Below are 16,692 nucleotides of genomic sequence, written 5' to 3' on the forward strand. Positions count from 1 at the left end.
GCCTAAGGAACCGTATCATGAAAAATAAAGAATTGAAAAAAGGACAGCAACAAAGAATCAATGATCCAAGCCCTAGTGTTTTCCAACTTTGATGATCCTTTCACAACTATGATAGCATTCAGTCCTGCAAGTGCTGCTGTGAGATAGGTTGACTACAACCATTTTACAGAACAGGAGGTAGTGGGCTCAAAAAGGTAAAGGGATTAAGGTCATGTTCTCATATCATACACATGCACATATACAGATATGATCACCCTCTCTAGTGATTTTTTTTTTAGCTTTTTTTAAATGTTAGTGACATTTTTGGTCTGAGGGATAGTATTGATTTTTTTTAAAGATTTTTTTATTTTTATTGCAAAGTCAGATATACAGAGAGAAGGAGAGACAGAGAGGAAGATCTTCCATCCGATGATTCACTCCCCAAGTGACCACAGCAGCTGGTGCTGCGCCGATCTGAAGCCAGGAGCTCTTCCAGGTCTCCCATGTGGGTGCAGGGTCCCAAGGCTTTGGACCATCCTCAACTGCTTTCCCAGGCCACAAGCAGGGAGCTGGATGGGAAGCAGGGCCGCTGGGATTAAAACCGGCAACTGTATGGGATCCTGGCACGTTCGAGGTGAGGACTTTAGCCGCTAGGGCACAAACATGAATCAATATGGAAACTCCAGATTCATTATCCTTTACTACTTCCTTCTTTTTTCTTCACTGCCCAGCCAGAAAACTCCATCATTCACTAATTGTGTTTCCTTTTTCCATGACTTCTGATAACTTAGGAGTTTTACTGCAAGTCTAGCCAAGGCTTCAGGCCAAAAAGATGACAATGCCGACAGGAAGATTGTGTTTTTAACAGTTTAATTTCAAAGAAATAGACCACACTTAACTAAATTTCTCTTATATTTTTTCTAGCTATTAAAGAACTTGCATATCTAATAAATATTTAATAGGAATTCCCCTCCAGCTGAATTCAGGGCCCTTGGCACCTCATTACCATGTCTTAGAATAGTATCCTCATTGTCACTTGCTTAATTATGCTAAGAAAGAGTTGAATTGTGTGGCTGTTGGGATCAGAAAGTGATTAAATTCACTTGGCAAGACTTTGGATATCTCATTATAATCCTCATTTAGCACTTCTAATGGAGTTATTTTTTCCCCAATACTGACTTGGGAAAGCCTTGCTCAGTGTAGCTATTTCCCTAAGCCATGTACAACTTTTCACTGTGCCAGAAAAGATCAGAAGTTATTTCACAGCTCATGCACTCCCAAGAATATCAGTCAAGCAAAGACCAAGGACATCAAATCCTAGAAAGAAAATAGGTAGGGTAGTGGACTTTGTGACACTTAAAATTTTTAATCCAGTCTTCGGATAGTTGCATGCCTCTACAGCAGCATCAAATGCTGGTCCATCATCAAATGTATTTTTTTATTGATTACATTGCATTATGTGACACAGTTTTATAGACACTGGGATTCCCCCCACCACTCCCCAAACCCTCCCCCCTGGTGGATTCCTCCACCTTGTTGCATTACCACAGTTCAAATTCAGTTGAGATTCTTTCATTGCAAGCATCTACCAAGCACAGAGTCCAGCATCTTATTGTCCAGATAAGTTCAATGGTTTCTTGGGGAGACCATCTCTGGTCTGAAGGTAGAGACGGCAGAGTATCATCCCGATCAATTAAAAGCCCCAACATAACATCAGTAACAATTTATAATGTTATGGAATTAATTGACATGGTATTGAGTAACCAATATGTTAAAAAAAAAAAAAGAATGCAAGTTCTGAACCACATCCTGTGGCTTTTTCATTGACATTTCAATTATTAGTTTATATACAACCAGGTTCTATACACCTTAAAATGGCTATAGATTACTATTCAGCTGTCTCGTGTCTATTTCAATTTTAGTATTTAGCAGTTTATAGAGTTGAAGCATAATTTTGCTGAACCTGGCTTTTTTTCGGGTAGTCTAGACTGGCTTGTAACTCTAAGAAGACATATGTCAACAGTTTAGGTGCAGAACAGTTTTAGGAGGGGTGTGCAGAGAAATCTTCAATATCCTAGTGAGAAGTAAGTAATCTTTGTGTCCCACCTAGGGAGGTATAAGTGCATCCACACTGACCATTTCCTGTCTGATTCTAAGCTTTCCTTAAAAAGGGGGGGGGGGCGGCACTATAGCATAGTGGTTAAAATGTATGTTTATACATGTAAGAGGGCCAAAGGTGGTCCTGAAGGCACAAGTTAACGAAGAAGTGATTCAAATATTCATGGTCCCCTCTCCTGCTATACTGCTTTTTTTCCCATCATGTTCCTGTGGACTCATATAGAATACTCTATGGTTAATTAACAGACTGGAGACAGGATTTGGATACGATTTATAGACATTTCTGCATAATATGAAGGTATTACCTGAAATTAGACAGTTGTACCACTATGTTTCCTTTCTTGAGCATCACTGAAGTACAGTGATTAAAGGGAGGTTCTTCCATGGGGCATAGTGCTCTTGTTTTTGCACTTTGCTCAAAGGAAAAAATGGCCAGATATGTGATTATATACCAATTCATGGATTGTAGCCACTGATTTGTTTCAATGGTCAGGGTCTTAAAAGGAATATGGTTGGAAAGTTGGTGACAAGTATTTATAGGTCTCTGAGTGGGAAATGTGAAGATATCTCTGTTCCACATGAATGTTCACCAAAGAGAGTAAAAAAGAGAATTCTAATCACATGGATATGATGATCCATTCTATGAACAGCAGTTAAGATTTTTACCCTAGCTGTCCATTATATTACTGATGGTCAATGGATATAGTGCCCATGGTGGCAAGGATGGAATTTATGCATAATCTCAGCAACATAGACTTTGATTCAGCAAAGTGATGCGGCTAAGACCACTGTTATGTACTCAATCTGCCAACAAAAGAAATCTACATTTATTCCTTTGTTATATCTCCATTCTCCAAGGTTAGGTAGCTAACAGGTAGCAGGTTAACTACTTAGGGACTACTTGTACCATGGGAGGTGTAGTGTTTTAGTCTTAGTGGAACAAATGCATATTGTAGGTATGAAATTTACTTCCCTACACATGGTGATTCTGCCAATATTATCATCCATGTGCTTATGTAATGTTTTATGCAGGATCCTATTATGCATACAACATTCATTTTTGTTCTAATTAAATTCATAGCAATAGCAATGCAGCATAGGCCCATATACATGGAATTAACTGATCTAAGTATGTTCATCAGCTTGAGGCAGCAGGCTAAATACATTGATGGAATCACCTTTTGAAGGCTCAGTTACTGTAACAGCTAAATGATTATGTCACCTGGCAGAGCATGCGGCAAGGGTCTCCAAAAACCTGCCTGTACTCTAAATTGGTATCCAATAACTGATGTTGTTTTTCCAATAATGAGAATTCATGGGACCAATAGTCTCAGAGTGGAGATGGACATGTCACTACTCACAATTACCCCTAGTGACCAATCATCAAATTTTGGCTTCCTTTTCCCAAAATATTGTGCTTTGCTGGCCTAAAGGTCTTAGTTTCAGAGGGAGGAAACGAAACAGTATAGTTTCCACCAGAAAACATAAAAGTGATTCCATTGAACTAGAAATTAAGACTTTCACCCAGTCATTTTGGACTCCATTATGTCAATAGATAAAGAAGACAGTAATAGTTTTGGCTGGGCTATATGGCCCTGACTTCCAAGGGGACGTGAACTACTTAATGAAAGTATGAAGAATATGGCTGAAATACAGGATATCCTTTAAAGTATTATGTAGTAACACATGTAGTATCACATAACTCTTTGATTAAGACCAGTGGAAAAAAATCTAACCCAAGAAAGACTATCAACACTTGAGCATTTTCAGAAATGGAGACTAGAGTCAAAATGCTAGGTTGAAGGGCCGTAGCCAGCTATGGCACTTACTGAAACCAAGGGGACTATAATGTTTTGTAGTTGGAGGTAATTATAACTATGAACTATAATCATAAAGTTACTGAGACAGAAACTGTAATTGTTATATTGCCTCCTTATTTTGTTGTGAACAAATTTGTCATGTACTGATGAAATATATTTATCTCCTCTTTTATTCCTCTATCATGCAACCTAGGATGTATCAAAGCTCTGTAAGTGCTTAAGTAGTTTTAATTCTATATTACACTATTGAAGCTACATCACAAGAGAAAACATTACTTGAGAGGGGACGTGTTCTCAGTTGTACATAGGATAACTGCATCATATTAAAGAGGAATTACAAACTTCTTGTTTTACATATGGAGATTAAATATTGTTTAAGAAGATGTGAATGGGTGCCAAGGTGACAAACAATGAATTTGTAATGGTTAATCTATGTGTCCATTTGACTGAACTGAGGAATGCTCAAATAGCTGTAAAACACTATTTGGGGACATGTCTGCCAGGGTATTTCTTGAAGAGATTACCATTTAAATTGGTTGACAGAGTAAAGCAGACGGCCCCCTCAATGGGGGCAGACACCATCGAACCAGCTGAGGGCCTGAATAAGCAAAGAAGTCTAGGAAGTGAATTCACTCTGCTTTGGCTGTCATCCAACTTCTGTCCTCATGCATCAGTATTTCTGGCATTTGAGTTCTAGGAATCAGATGGAGACTTACACCATTAGATGCCCTGGTGATCAGTACATGGAGGCTAGACCCAAACTGCACCACTGGCTTTCCTGGACCTCCAGCTTAGAGACAGCAGATCATTGGATTTCCAAGTCCCTGTAATCACATGAATCAAATATATATATGCAGCAGCTGGCCACTTGATACTGCTACAGAAGACGTATAATCAGAGGAGACCAGACTGATTTTAGAAGTGTTGCATACAACACACACACACACTTCTTAGTGGTTCTGTTTCTCCAGCATACCAAGATTAATACAATGTCTCTACGTGCCATAAGATAAGTACAAATTCAACAAGGGAAAAATCATAGGAAAGGAATTTATCAGAGGAGACCAGACTGATTTTAGAAGTATCGCATACAAGACACACACACACACACACACACACACACACACACACATTTCTTATTGGTTCTGTTTCTTCGGCATAGCAAGATTAATACAATGTCTCTATGTGTCATAAGATAAGTATAGATTCATCAAGGGAAAAATCATAGAAAAGGAATTTTTTAAGATTTATTTATTTGAAAGGCACACTTACAGTGAGGAAAGAGAGATCTTCCATTTGCTGATTCATTCCCCCAACAGGCCACAACATCCTTGTCTGGGGCCATTTGAAGCCTAGGTGACTGGAACTACATCCGGGTCTCCCATGTGAGTGGCAGCAACCAAGTACTTCGTTCATCTTCTCTTGCCTTCCCAGATATGTTAGCACAGAGCTGGATCAAAAGCCAAGCAGGCCTGGCACAGTGGCCTAGCAGCTGAAGTCCTCACCTTGAATGCACTGGGATCCCATATGGTGGCCGGTTCTAATCCCGTCAGCCCAGCTTCCTATCCAGCTCCATGCTGGGTAAGCAGTCGGGGATGGCTCAGGGCCTTAGGACCCTGCACCCGAGTGGGAGATCTGGAAGAGCTCCTGGTTCAGTGGCTTCGGATCAGCAGAGCTCCAGCCGTTGAGGTCACTTGGAGAGTAAAGACAGAAGATCTTCCTCTCTGCCTCTCCTCCTCTATATATAGATCTGACTTTGAAATAAAAATAAATAAATCTTAAAAAAAAAAAACGCCAAGCAACTGAAACTCAAACCAATGCTCCTCTAGGGTACTGGCATTGCAAGTAGCAGATTAATCCACTGTGTCATGGGGAAGATAATTAACTGACAAAGATTAATATAGCACCTACAATGTGCCAGGTACTGTCCTAGATCCTGAATTCTTTGATTGTCTTTGTTATTTTCTTGTCAGAGAAAAGAGAGTCACAGAGAGGTTAAGTAACTTGGCACAGGTCACACAGTTCCTAAGCAGCAGAGTTGGATTTGAACTCAGTTAGTCCAGCTCTAAACCAACTTTGTAACCAGGATGCTATTCTAAGAAACAGAGCTGCTTCACATCCTTTGATTAACAAATGACAAGAGATTTGCTTCAGAGCTCCATAGCATTGATCTTATTCACATCCATGTCTTCATTGATCAATCACTTTAATCAGTAACCACTTCAGTAACTGAAACTTTCTACTTATGCTTGTGGCAATGACATTTGGTTGGGGCCCTTCTCCTTTCAGGCGAATGCTGCAGCTCCCCTATCAACAAGCAGATTGGTGAATCCTGCAGTTGCAGAATGCAGTTGCAGTCACACACACCTTTTCTGCGGAAGGCAATGCCATGGTTCCAACTTTTCTCTTGGCTTTCATATAATAAACATCTGTCTTGGGAGATTAGCAGGCTTCATTGCCTTTTCCTTCATTTTATGTAGCCTACTTGGCTTACAGGTAGTTTAAACAGCAAGGCAATGAGATGGAAATACCTTATTGAAAGTAATACAGAGCTAGCTCTGTCAGTCTCCTACAAGACATTTGCCAGAACTCTCTTCTCCCCACTCCCCAGCTTCTTCAAGGAGCAGGACTATAAAAGGCAGACAATACTTTCTGTCCAATTCTGCAGCCTGGAAGCTAATTCTCCTGAGAGACAAACCTACTACCCAGTTCAAAGTACTCTCCTATCCTTGCAGCCTTGGAATATATTTCAAAGCCACCTCTGAATTCTCATACCTGAATACTTGCAGTTGATAACACTACCATAAAACTACAGTGACATAGCTAAACATAAGCACCTGATAGTTTTATTCTTTGTTTATTCTTCATCTCTGAGAAGCAGAAACATCATGTGGACACTTTAATGAAGCAGCTCTGCCTGGGAAACAGATGAGGCAGAGTTTCCAAAGCTTACATCTTCCTCCAGCCTCTCAGGACACATGATTTTAATCCACAGCATCATCATAACTACAGTCATCTTCCTAGGATCACTCTGGTGAGCAGAGGCAAACCTGAAATGTTTAAAAAAAAATCACTCCTGTATCATGTGGGGTTTTTTCCAGGCTAAAAACAATTCATACATGATCAGATATTCTTTGCAGTGAAGTACAGGAAAAACACCAGAAAAGGAGAAAATGTTGACACATTGACAGATGAAAAAAGATGCCTAATAATTTATTAAATGTTGTAGTCTATATCTATGGATTGTCTCATCAAGTGTTAAGAAGCATCATTACAGGCTACTTTATAGGATTTCATCTGAGAATAATGAATGAAACAAAAATCCATCTTCATTATGCTTCTGCAGAGCTGAGGGCACTAGGAGCTTTCATGTGTGCTACCTCATTTAAGCTGCAGAATGCTCCTATGAGATTGGTGCTATCATCATTAATTTTGACAGATGAGAAAACCAAGCTCAGAGGAATTAAGACATTGGCTGAGCATCACATGACTAAGAAGTGACATAGCTCAGGTTCAAGCATCATCTTGTTGCTTTTTCAAAGAAAACTATAAAAATGTACTATAATACCAATACCTTCACTTAATAAGGAAATCATTCCCTTTATAGGGCTCACTGTACTCTTGCTTAGTGGCTATTCTCTGTAAGTATCCTATGAGTTTCAGGTAGTTTGTTTCATGATTTATTCTTTTGTTATTTTCCAGAAACCATGGAATAGTTCATTGGCTATCTCCATTACTCAAGAGTTTCGGGTTATGAGCAACGGAAATAAAACTATCCTGGCCTAAGCTTTTCTTAGAATTACATAAGCAATATTTTAAAGAGTGTACTGAGGATTTTTATAAGTTTTTGTTTATTTATGTGTGTTTCTGTGTGTGTCTATGAGAGAGAGAGAGAGAGAGAGACCATTCACTGATTCATTCCCCAAAATCAAGAAGCAGAGATCCCATTCCAGATCTCTCACAAATGGCAGGAACATAACCAGCCAAAACATCACCACTGACCCCCAGGATCTGCACCAGCTGCAAGTTCTGTTCAAGAGTCAGATCAGGCACTGAATACACCCAACGTGGCTATGCCACAACCCAACCATTATCCTAGCTTCTAAGCCAAAAACCCCACTCCCCTAAACATCTTAATGTAATTTTTGTATCAAAAACCCAAGAAGATTTTGAAAATCCAAACCCTTGAAAGGACAATAATTCTCAGAAACTATGGAAACCAGGAATTCCATCAGTTAGGTCACTCATGAGCACACACACATTCACTTGTGAATTCTGTGTGCATGTATACACTAAAGTCCTATAACGTGCAGCTGCCAAATTGAATATCATGAGGTCAAGTTCAAAACTCCTACACAAGGAAGTCTATCCAGCTTAGGTTAGTGACAATAGCCCTGAATCAAACAATGGTGGCTAGAAGCCCAGGTCAGAACATGGCAGCATTGAAGGAAATCACGAAAAATGAGAAGTTAGGAAGCAGGCATGAGACAGGCAATCCTATTGGAGCTACACACATATTTATGAATTGGTTACCCTTAAAAGTGTCCACTTGGGCCCTCCACAGTAGCCTAGTGGCTAAAGTCCTTACCTTACATGCACTGGGATCTGATATGGGTGATGGTTTGTATCCCAGCTGCTCCACTTCCCATCCAGCTCCCTGCTTGTGGCCTGGGAAAGCAGTCAAGGATGGTTCAAAGCCTTAGGACCCTGTACCCGTGTGGGAGACCTGAATGAAGAGCCTGGCTTCGGATCAGCTCAACTGCAGCCGTTGCGGCCACTTGGGGAGTGAACCAGGGAACAGAAGATCTTTCTCTCTGTCTGTCCCTCTCCCTATAAATCTGACTTTCCAATAAAAACAAATAAATCTTTTTTTTTAAAAAAAAGTGTTCACTTTATTCTAATCAGCTACACTTGAGAAGAATCAAAGTGTATTGAACATGTTCCACTAGAAACTAACCTTTTGACTGAAAATGAGGGCTTGTGACCTGGGAAAGTAGTCAAGGACGGCCCAAAGCCTTGGGACCCTGCACCTGTGTGGGAGATCCGGAAGAGCTCTTGGCTTCTGGCTTCGGATTGGCTCAGCTCTGGCCATTGCAGTCACTTGAGGAGTGAACCAGCAGATGGAAGATCTCCCTCTCTGACTCGCCTCTCTGTATATCTGACTTTCCAATAAAAATACAATAATTATTTTAAAAAAGAATTTGCCACAAAATGACTGAAACAATCCATAATAAGCAGATCTTTCAATTTCACTTGATGCTTCCATATCCAGAGCAACTACCTATCACCCCTCCATTTTGCTTCCATTTCTTTTCCTATCTTGACCAGGAGCAGAATTGGTATCAATATATGTCTTCACCACAGTGAAATTCATCTATTGACTTAATGCCCACTATTATCTAAGCTTCTTGAAAGATTTTTTTTGTTTAATTTTCTTCCTCATTATCAGAGATTACAAACCAGAGGCATATTCTGGTTGACTTTGATCTGTAGGCCTACATTGATGTGGCATGTACAATATTTTTAAAAGTCCAAACTGCTTGTGGGCATTTAAAATGTAGAAGATTGGTAAATAAATATGTAATTTTCTAGCTTCTGTTGAAAATGTGGACAACCTGGTTGTACTTGCCCTGAAGTTCCCCTGGTAACAATATGCCAGAGCTAAATCAGGTTACCTTTCTTCATATTCTCTTCAGATCATCCTCTATTGTCTTAAAATTAATTTCACTCACTGCCTATCTGGTTCTAGGAGATGTTTGAGATCCACAGCTTCCATGGTTTTGATTTCCACTATGTACAATAATAATGCTCTAATTACATTTCATCAAAATACATTTCTTAACATTCTTTTTTGGAAACAGGTATGACTTCTAAAGCATTATGAGAGAGAGAGAAATAGGATGCTTAACATAATGGTTAGAATATTTGCATCACTTACTGGAGATCCTGGGTTTAATACCAGTTCATTCTGATTCCAGTTTACCCCTAAAACAGACCCTGGGAAGCAGTGATGATGGCTCAAGCCCTGCTCACCGCCCATGTGGGAGGTGAGCACAGAGTTCCTGGCTCCTGGATTCAACTTGTCATAGTCCAGATGATTTGGGGAGTGAATCATCACATAAAAGTTATTCTATATTCTCATTCTCTCTTCATTTATATAATTATATACATGTAATATATAATTGTAAATATATAAAAGGCATATATCTTTTTTAAAGTTGATGAAAGAAAATAAATTTATTAATTTTTTAATTCCATACATAGCTTTTTCATAATATATTTTATGGACTTTTCAAGACTGTTTGCATTCTCTATCTCCATGTCCCCCTCCATCTCTCTCTCACACACATACACATGTACACATGCACACAAATGCTACATTAAAATTTTTAAATAAACCAAAAAGCTTATAAGTAGAATATTAAACAGTGGGGTTTCTAGAATAACTGTGTAATAAGAAACCAAATATAAAAGGCAAAGATTTAATCAAAGTAAACATGCTCACTCAAATCCTGACCAGATACACACTTGCTCATTTAGAATCCACAACAAGCAGGGGATCGCTGCAACATATGAGGTAAGTGTTAAAAGCTCTAGAATGACTATTGGATGTTTAAATAAGAACCACCAAAAGAACCAAACAAACTTCTCACCTGACTTTCATTTTCAGCCCATAAAATATTGACCAGATAAATGACTGGCGGCTCTCTGCCATGAATCTTTTCCATGAGGTCAGTCATATGATTTAATTTGCCAAATCTAAATGATACAGTTTAACCTAAGTTCTCAAGTCTTCAAACTGGTTACCTGGAGAGAAAAAGGGGGTGAAGGCAAAGCAAAGAGAACAATATTTTCCCATCTGAATGCAGCAAACCATGGTGATTTTATCACTGAATTAAAAAAAAAAAACATATTCCTCAGGAAATTCTCACAACCTATCGTGAGCCAAAGTCTGAAAGGGCTGGTGAAGTAGGGCAAGAGTAAAAGAAAGATGAGGCAGGCAGGATATAGGTTGCATCCCTTTTGATACAAGGCAGGTGACATCATCCATGAGTTTCAGTTTTCTCCTGAATAGAAAGTACTGAATTCTCCCCTGCATCATGGAGTGAGTCGATAATCATGTATATTGATGATAATAATGTAATAGAGATGCCAAGAGGTTATTACACCATATTGGGCAAGTGAAAAGTATAACCTGCCCTGTGATACTGTGGTGTCATTCTGGAGGCTACCAATAGTAGAAACCGCTACAACTGCAACTAGACCTGGACTTCCCTGGCTAAGGAATTCTCAGGCCTACTGAGTTTACCCTAGATTGAATCTCCTCCAAAATGTAAACCCAATGGCTATTGTTTCCTTCAAGATAAATTCTTTCTTCACATAGAGAGCATCTACACAGGAGCCAAAACAAAACAAAACAAAAGATTTAATTGATGAACACCAAAGCTCAGAGACACCACAAATGCACTCTTCACCGTGTCAGTTCAAAAAAAGTTGTGGCTTTATTTTTTCCTCTCCCATATACAGCTGCAACACTGGTTTCTATTGATAATTACATGCAGTCTCTGTGTTTGGGGCTATAACAGATGGTGTTTTCGATGGACACAAGAGCTTCAGATGGCCAAATGGTGTGGCCATAGCAATGTTCCAAAGAGAAGATAAAACAACAACAATAAAAAATACTCTCACCAGCGAAAATCCGAAGAATGTTTATATTACTTATCTTACCATGGCAAAATAGAGACCATCCAATTCCCGCAGTAACTCGACTGACTAGGAAAAAACAGCCAAGGGTGGAGAGGCTGATGTCAATAGCCAGCTATAACTGAGGGGCAAACTACCACCCTTTTTAGAAGATCTGTAACTAAAAAGAAATGAAAGTACACAATCTAGGCCTCTTGTCCAATCAACAAATTTGAAAAGCTCTGTCCTATTTACCAAGCTTGCCAGGAAATAACCAGGAAAGGGTTATTCTAATTGATAGAAAATTCTTTTGTAATAAAGCTCAAGAATAAATGAAGTGTGTGTGTGTGTGTGTGTGTGTGTGAGAGAGAGAGAGAGAGAGAGAGAGAGAGAGAGAGAAACATAAGCACTAATTCCAAACACTGAACTCTCCTGTAATGCTCAGACCAATACTGAGCACCATTCCAATTTCCTGGCATAATTGCTTGATTGTTTAAGCTAAGAAGAAAAGTTCCTGTCATTTACAAACAAAAATAACTTTCCCAAGTTACCTTAGATGCATTACATGACAAGGATATTCTTATCACAGCATTGCTTTATATTCAGCATGAAGCCTTTACTTATTGAGACTCAAGTGTTGAAATCTGGACAGTACGAACATAGAGAGAAGAAAAAGTTCAATAACACTAGAGACCAAGTATTCTGCTTATCACTTTGCTGAGAAAAAACCTTCTGTGGACTCCTCCAATGAGTTCTCCTATCCCATGGGTGTCAGGTAAGAATTGACAGGAGTATGCCACTTTAATGGTACCAAATATCTCTGCTCTGGATGAAAAGTTCTGAGTAAGATGAGTCCCAGGATAGATTAGAAGTTCTTCAGAGAACTATGGGTGTGCGTGACACGTGAGACTTTAGACCAGTCCCAGGTTTTCTGGTTGCCAAGTTACTCACTGGGAATGTGAAATGCAACATCATGTGCATTATGCTAGAGATTCTAAGAAAACTTGGGTTGAAAATAGCACAAACTAATTCACAATCAAAGCTCAGAATGGCCAAATGAAGAGGAGATACTAAATGGCTTAAGATTAAGTTGTTACGCAATGATGAAAGGGGACCTGCAGGCTCAGCATATACTTATACTAAGAGTGAAAGAAAAATGTTATCAGATTTTTGGCAACTTCTCTCCCCCTAAGGAAACTGTTCACCTAGTTATAAATCATCTTGATCCTTTGAAGCTATTTAAGAAAGTACAGCCATCCCACTCCTGGGATTTCATTTCAAAAGAAATTAAATCAACATACGGGAGAATTACTTATATCCCCATGCTTATTGCAGCTCAATTTACAGTACTTAAGATGCAGAATCAATCCAAACATCTACAAACAAATGACTGGACAAAGAAACTGCAGTACATATACAGTATGAAATATTACTCTGCTATAAAAAGAAAGAAATCCTATCTTTTGCAACAAAATGGATGCAACGGGAAACCATTATGCTTAGCGAAATCAGTCCCCAAAGGACAAATATTACGTTCATTTTTTATAGGTAGCAGCTAAAGTAGAACACACAATATGTAGCAATGAAATGAATTGGTCATCTTAGGATATGATAGTCATTTTACCCCATGTTTATACTCCAGTAGAAATGTGGTCTTTTAGTCTTCTTATTTTTGGATATTATGACCAGGGACAAATTAAGCCTGTGAAAGTGGATTAAAATTATGTCTGTGAAAACACAGATGAAGTTATGGAAAAGGAAGAAAGGGTACAAGGGGGGACAGGGAAGTGAAAGAAGGCTTCTTGGTACTATACTTATGGGATGCAGAAAATACGTTCTCTTTATATTAGTAATTTTAATTAAATTTTAAAGGAAAGCCAAGAAAATAAATGCATGGAATTTATAAAATCAGCCGCCTTATGACTTTTTCAAGAATGCTGTGCCAAGAAAATTATGAGGCTGTTACAGAGAGAAACTGGGACAGTAGAAACTGTTGTAAGTATCATCCTTTATATAACTGGTACAGTACAATCAACCCCACTTGAAACATTGACTTGATAGTGTTCCAAATAAGTTGCAGGAATAGACTCACACAGAAGCCTTCTGATACCAAAGTTTGTCATCGACTACATACCTAAAACACAAGCCGGGTATCCCTGTTCTCAAGAAAAGCTAACAACTGGGGCCCAGCGTGGTAGCCTACTGGCTGAAGTCCCTGCCTTGCACATGCTGGGATCCCATATGGCTGCTGGTTCTAATCTGGCCGGCTCCACTTCCCACCCAGCTCCCTGCTTGTAGCCTGGGAAAGCAGTCGAGGACGGCCCAAAGCCTTGGGACCCTACACCCACATGGGAGACCTGGAAGAGGCTCTGGGCTCCTGGCTTCGGATAGGCTCAGCTCCAGCTATTGCGGCCACTTGGGGAGTGAACCAACAGACAAATGATCTTCCTCTTTGTCTTTCCTCCTCTCTGTATATTTGACTTTCCAAGAAGAAAAAGCAAAATAAATCTTTTTTTAAAAAAAAAAGTAAAATTAACAACTATCTTAATAAATTTATGATCAGATAGAATTGTGGCTCAAGGAATGGTCACTACCAGCATCCCATTTGAGTGTCAGCTCAAGTCCTGCAGACTGTTTCTGATTCAGCTCCTTGATGATGCACCTGGGAAGGGAGCTGAGCATGGCTTGAGTCCTTAGACTCCTTCCACTAACATGGGAGACCTGGATGGAGTTCTAGGCTCCTGGATTTGACCTGGTTGTTGGGACTATTTGGAATATTTCTCTCCCTCTTTCTCTCTCTTCCTTCTCTCCCTCTCTTGCACCCTCTTTCTCTATATACCTCTTTCAAATAAATAAATTTTTTACATTTTTTAAATTTTTTAATATTTTTTAAAATTTGCAATCATTCTAGACCCAGATAATATCTAAGTGTAAAATCATGAGACTGGAATGCAAAGATAACATCTGGCTCTATCTTTCCAAGGTTTTCTTAGCATTAAATACTTTACTGGGTAATAGTCCCATAAATAAGTCAAGCATCCTAGAAATCCCAATATTTCTGCAAATAATGATAGAGTTGATTCAGTAATCATAGCAACACCATCTTCAGTGAGTCACATAAATATGATCTCAGATCATTCAATGATATGGACAATGTAGTGTTTCAGATTTGAGAGACATAGTCTTAGAAGTTAGTGTTTCAGATAGAGGAAGATGTTTGATGATAATCAATTAAAAAACATTCTAGATAACTTTTTTAATGATAATGTTTTAGGAAGCCATGCAAATGTTCATAATGTCATTGGAAATCTAAACAGCCAGGCATCCTGAAGTTTCAGGGTGTTTGAGACCATGCAGCTGCTTCATTCAAGAATGTGGCTCTACTGAATCCATCCTGTTATCTCAGCATATTTACAAGTACCTGCCACAGCCAAGCACAGTTCTATATGTTAGGGATACAATAGTGAGCAAAACAAATTACATTCCATTCTCATGTTGTTGCAGTAGAAGCTTATAGACAACAGTTACAATCATGATCATAATAGTGGTGGTAATAGCTCCAAGTTTGAAGCACCGACTTTGTGACTTGAACTATATTATGTGCTTTACATATTCAAATTTATCTACCAGGTATTTATTGAGCTCTAGTGTTCCTAAAATTCTGTTGAGTATTGTAAATAAAACAACACATAAAACTGGTAAAAAAAAAAAAAATTCCTGCCCTCAAGCAGCTGACACAGAATTGGAAAAAATAAATTCAAAATAATCCATATGAATATCTCAATAAATGCAAAGAAAGCATTTGCTAAAGTATAACATCCTTTCATGAAAAAAAAAAAACCTTAAGCAAATTGGGTGTAGAATGAACATTCTTTAACATAATCAAGACAATGATAGGACAAACTCACCCATAGCCACCATCACATTGAATGGGGTGAAACTTGGGAAGCATTTCCTCTAAGATCTGGAACTAGACAGGGATCACAAAAAGCTTCTTGCAGTGCTCCACACTACCATTGTAGTTATTAGACTATTATAAAAACATCTATATCTAAAAACATGCGATCATTTAATATCACTAAAAGTGATGTATTGGCATAACAGAAAGCAACAAATTACAAACATGTCTTAAATTGTCTAACAATTTAATGTTTCCAAGTAAAGTACACAGAAGGAAAAAGTAAGATTTCTAGCTCAAAAACAAGTATAATAAAGATCCTATTACTGAGGTATGAATATTACATTAGAAAAGAACCAATTGCTGAGAAAGACCACACCTGACTATTGGGACTCAACTGTCCCTTGAAAAAGGGGATGCTGAAATATCTTCTGCTATTTAAAATAAATAAAAGTACTTCCTTACCTGTAAAACAATTATTGGGTCATTTAACACATATAAATTCAAGTCACAGAAAGAGAAAGGAAGAACAAATTAGGTAGATGATACATAGATACATAAAATCATACCTGAAAAATTTCAAAGTTGATAGATGATAAATCCATAAATCTGAAATATCAAGTTCCAAACACAATAAACAAAATGTAATACCTACACATACCAAAACCAAATTCCTAAAAACAATAACAAAGGAAAATACTAACAGCAACTAAAGAAACAGGCATAATATGGATAAAAAATAAACTTAAGAAAGACTAAAATTCTCATCAGAAGCTATGTAAGTCAAAAGAAAATGGAATAGATTTGAAGTGTCAAGAAACTGTCTAGTTAGAATTTTATACATTGGGAAAACATTTGATTTTTAGAAATAAAAGCAAAACAAAGAGCCTTCCAGTCACAGAACTTGACATGATTCATTATCATCAGTCCAGTCCTACAGATTATTGTTTATATGTTTTGTTTGCATCCCTACTGAATGGTGTTTCTTCTACTTCCAACTTGTTGAAATTTTTACTTACTGGATAATTAAGCCTATGATTATAAATTAAATTTAAAAGATGTTGTCACACATATTTAAAAAGAGAGGTTGATGTTGTGGCATAAGCAGGTAGTACCACCGCCTGTGTTGCCAAAATCTCATATGAGATCTGGCTGCTCTACTTCTGATGTAGTTACCTGCTAAGTACCTAGAAA

Source organism: Ochotona princeps, chromosome X, assembly GCF_030435755.1.
Source record: "Ochotona princeps isolate mOchPri1 chromosome X, mOchPri1.hap1, whole genome shotgun sequence".
Lineage (NCBI taxonomy): Eukaryota > Metazoa > Chordata > Mammalia > Lagomorpha > Ochotonidae > Ochotona > Ochotona princeps.